This window comes from Pituophis catenifer, unplaced genomic scaffold (genome assembly GCF_029215685.1).
Source record: "Pituophis catenifer annectens isolate HBS135680 unplaced genomic scaffold, rPitCat1.0.hap2 SCAF_4, whole genome shotgun sequence".
NCBI classification, from domain to species: Eukaryota; Metazoa; Chordata; class Lepidosauria; order Squamata; family Colubridae; genus Pituophis; species Pituophis catenifer.
Genome location: NW_027256884.1, coordinates 101,022,476 through 101,027,421, shown reverse-complemented (window position 1 = coordinate 101,027,421; position 4,946 = coordinate 101,022,476).

The window sequence follows — 4,946 nt, the reverse complement described above, 5'->3', positions numbered from 1 at the left end:
AAGCTTTCACCATTACTTCTTGTCCTGCCTTCTGGTGCTTTAGAGGATAAGTCAATTCCTCTTCTCTTGTGAAAGCCCCTCAAGTACTGGAAGACAATTATCACATCCTCCCTAATCCTTCTCTTCAGTAGACGAAACATGCATAGCTCCCTCAATCATTCATCATACGATTTAGTTTCAGACCCTTTAATATCTTTGTTGCTCCTCTCTGCACTCTTTCTAGGGCCTCAACATCTTTTTGGTATCCTAGTGACCAAAACTGGACTCAGTATTCCAAGTGTGGTCTTACTAGTGCAAAATAGAGTGATATAACCACATTGTGTGATCTTGATACTATCTGGTTGTTGATGCTGCCCAGGATTGCATTAGCTTTTTTGGAATCTGTAGGGCATTGCTGTGTCATACTGCTGTGATGGTCCACTAGGATACTTATATCTCTTTTACAGGAATCTCTCCTTGTACCAAACTGCTGTTTCTTAGAGCAAACCGCAAAACTATTTTCACTGGTCTGCAGCACTGGATGGAAGCTGCTGCACCTCCAGAGTCCAAACTCCAGGAACCATTTTTCAAAAACAGAAAGGCAAACCAACTGTTTGCTTTAGCAAAATTCACTTTTGACTTATTTGTTTTAGAATATCTGTTGAGAGTTATTAGTTTGAGATGGTGTTTGCATTGCAGAATTTTAAAATTGGCACTCTTAAAATGTTTCAAGTTAAAAATGTTTTCATTATTTCCCTGCAATTGAGTCCTTTAACAGAAATACTGAACTGAGCTGAACTTTGCACTAACACTCACGTTTATCATTCATTTGCCATTCCTGTATGATGTTTTCCTAGGCTTCATATATTTTACATCTTTAAAGTGGCTTCTTTTTAAAAATGCTATGAAAGGATTATGTGAGGACCTTGGACTGAATAGAAAGAAACAGTGATCACTTGAATGACATTATGATTGGGAAATTGTAATTTCTGCATTAGTTGTTGACATTTCTCATATTTGGAAGGCTACAAACATTTTCCTTACCTGGGATATAAGATTTTGGTTTGCACTAAGACCACTGTATTGCACACTGTAATGTTATTATGGGATCATTATGTCTATACAGAAGCATGGGGAAATAATTATGTCTGACAAAGCATTTATAATTGTTTCTGATTCAATCTTATTTGTCAAGACAAAAAAAAAAGAATGCTCTAAAGCAGTCTGTATTTATAGAACTAGAAGCTAAGACTGAAATGAAAATATAGCTATTCTCTCTATAATTAATTGAATAAGATCTAAAAAATGACATATTTACTTAATTGGCTTCCAAAGATGAATTCTTCTAAATAAAGAACTGCTGTCCAGAAACAAAGGAGTTTTTAATGTATAGTTGGCATTATAGAGTTGGAAGAGACCAAAAGGCTATCTAGTCTAAAAGGCAAACATCAGCATCTAATAAGATGTCCTATGCAATGCATAGAACCACAAGAAGGAAAAAAAAATAGTAGAAACAGAAATAACTCAAAGCATCCAGTCTGTTCAGACATGTTGTATTATTTATGTTCATGTATGTGTGCATGGAAATATCCTGCAGCTAGTTGTTGGTCTGACACATCTGAATTTAATTTTCTCAGAAATAATCAGTCAAATTTAGACAAGCAAATTGTCTCTATATAACAAATATTACCATTTATTCACACCCTATTAGGAAATAAACATAATTGAATTCTGAATAGTTCCCACAATTCAAAGTGCTAACATGATTGACTTACTAAGGGCTTATCACACTAAATATAAGGTATCACTTCATAGATGGTAATCCGTATTATTTTCAGACTTTTACAGCATGAAGCTAATTCACTAAGACTACCCAAGGCTTCATAATTTGGAAAACTTCAAGACTGTTCCTGATATGCTGGTATACAGTTTGATCAGTAAAGATTGCAAAATAGCAATTGACTTAATAACGCAGTTCATGAAAGCTAGCAGAATGAGTATATTATATATTCTAGTGCACAAACAGTTTTTGTGTTAAGTGCAAGCATATTACTGACTGTTATATGAAAGAAACTAGCTAGATTTTTATGCTTTTTTTCAATATTTTATTCAACAAATCCTCAAAGAGGTCCAATATCTCTGAATGTCTTAAAAGAAAAAAAAGATAAATATTTAAGATCATGCAATTTAGTTGGAAGATTGTGACTTGCAACGGAAGTAGATATGTTGTGCTGATTCTTTTTGAAGAACTATATCTCATTCCTATTATTTAACTCCTCTCATGAAAAGCATTGAGTTTATCCTGTTTAAAGGGGTAAAGTTGCAACCTTTGCCAAACATTTATTTAAAATATGTTTTACAGGATATTGAGAATCTATAACTAGGATTTTAATAACCAGTTTCCACCTTTACATATCTTTTATCCTGCCTAACCAATACAGTATTTCCATTCTGCTCAAAGGAATAAGATTTAATTAAAATGACTTTTTATTAACTTATACAGTGTCTTCTTGAATGTGTTGCTGAAATATAAGGACAGTATCCCTCAATACATGGCACAGCGGTATTCTTATTCTACATATTTTGATTTAGTGTTTTAGTTGTCAGGAAGTGCAGAGATAAAATATCATTTCCAGAAATTTCAAAGTAATGAAAAACACACATACTGTATATTGGCGGGAAGTATAAACTTGTCTAACTAGTATTCTTATACTTGGTATTCTAGAAGTGATTTAAAACATCATGATAGTTTTATAATATAAATGAAAGTTATTGAAGACCAACTTTTCAAAAGAGAAGGATAATGCTTGAAAAACAGCATTATATTTAAATTTAAGCAAATTATTTCTTTATACTGATTATTGTGTTCTTCCTTAAAGGTCAGGCTATCTTATTTAGAGTAGTGGAAATTCATGAATTTCTATCTTTATGTTTCTTATTCATGTTTTCCTTAAACACCCAGCATTTAGAATGTATTTTAGAAATCTGTTTCATTTTTGTTTGGCATTAAAGTGGCATAGTTTAAGTGACCTGCAAGGGCATTTCTTACTGTTTTAAACAAGGGCCATACTGAGTTTGAAGGAAATTTTAAAACTACTAAAATTGTATTAGAAGTCAGATTGAATATACTAGGAATTTATGCAAACCTACAGATTTTATTCCAAGATAGTTTTGCCCTTGAATATAGTTATTGTTGTTGAAAGAATCTGTTCTACATCCACAAAGGTAGAATAGCAAAGATCTACTGGTAAATTTTTTAATACGTAGACCAAAAAACAATGTTGTTGTTGTTGTTGTTGTTAATTTCAAAAGCTAAAGGCCAGTGAGTGAAACGTGAAAATCTAATGGGTAGGAAACAGGAGCATACTTAATTATGCTGAAAGAGAAATATTCAAGTAGCCTTACCCCATTTCTTAACCAATGTTTATAATTCATCCATTTGGAGGGTTAGATAGCTTTCTTAGATCATTCTTACTGTGTTTATAAGGTTGATTTTGTTGTTTTTGTTTTGGCTTTACATTTGCACATTATATTCACTTTTTAAAAAGCTGATTTATAGTATTGTATCTTTCTAAATTTGAGGATTCATTTTGAAATAGTCTGAGGGAAGAATGCACTGGAAACTAAAAAGCTGAAATATTTAAGTTTTAGAAAGGAAAATGCACAGTTACTAAAGGAACAAGTTACACCTTTTTTTTTCCCCAGGCCTCCTTTGCAAATCATCCAAAGCACTAGAGGCTAGAAACAAACTCCCACATTTTGGACAGCTTTGCTGGTTCTGTCTTACATCCCTGAAGCATGTACTCCTGAAAGTTTTCAGTAACAGACCCAGGATATTTTCCAGTAATAGAATCCGTACATATTTTAAGTATCAGGTGGAATGTAGAAAGAAATAGTACATGAGTTACTTGAGCCAATGTAAATCTGGTTAATAAGTTAGTTTGCATTTAGACATTGCAGTTTATCAGTTTCATCATATCCATGTTAATAATGAAGTAAAGTGCAGTATTACACAATATTCACTAGAAGATTCTTGGCTAGTAAACGATGTTGTAGAAATGACTTCCAATTTTGCATCCCCCTTTTATTTATTATGTTATCAGATATCCCGCTACAAACTGATAAGACTTGACCTTAATTTGAGATTGTGTCCTTGATAGAAAATGGATTTATCCTCTTATTTAACTACTGTGATCGAGAGAAGATCCCTTTTATCTTGCACTTTGAGGGTATAAGGAAATATATCCTCTATTGTTAAAATATGGCTACAAAGATTTTAGAAAGTAAACTATTTAAAAACAGCTGTTCTCCCTATAGATTGTTAAACCAAATTTCTTTTTTCTTCCTTGTTTCTCTCTGTCAAGTACAGTGGACTTGTATGCGTTGAATTAATATATTCAAACTATTATTTTAAAAGATACATTTTCCCTACTTGTCACAGTATCTGGGTTTTATACTGTAGCCAATTAATTCATAAATATCATTTTTCCTTTCTTCTAAAATATGTAGAACAGACTAAGGAAGTTGGCTGTTTTTAACTACACAATCTTAATAGTTGCTTTATATCTTCCATGTTTTATGCAAAAATTAAATTGATAAATACTTGTGCCCTAGTTTGAAGGTTACATGTTTAAGAAAGCAACAAATAGTTGGAATCTTTTCTAAATTTTTGTGAAGACTCTTTTTGGAAAGGAAGGGTACATATTTTTGTTGTGTAATATTTTCTATTTTTGAATGCATTTTCTTGGTACAAGACTGTTTTGTGGGATTTTTTTGGTGAAAACATTATTTAAAAAAAAGAAAAGAAAGAAAAAATAATTGAAAAGTTTGCCCTTAAGGATATGCTGCAGTCTTGAGTTTAAAAAAAAGAAATGTTAAAGTTGGGGAATTGTATTGTTGTTTTCTTTTGTAATTGTTACAAGAAGTTTGTATCCACTGCTGTTTATTTTGTTGCAGATGAGGAAGTA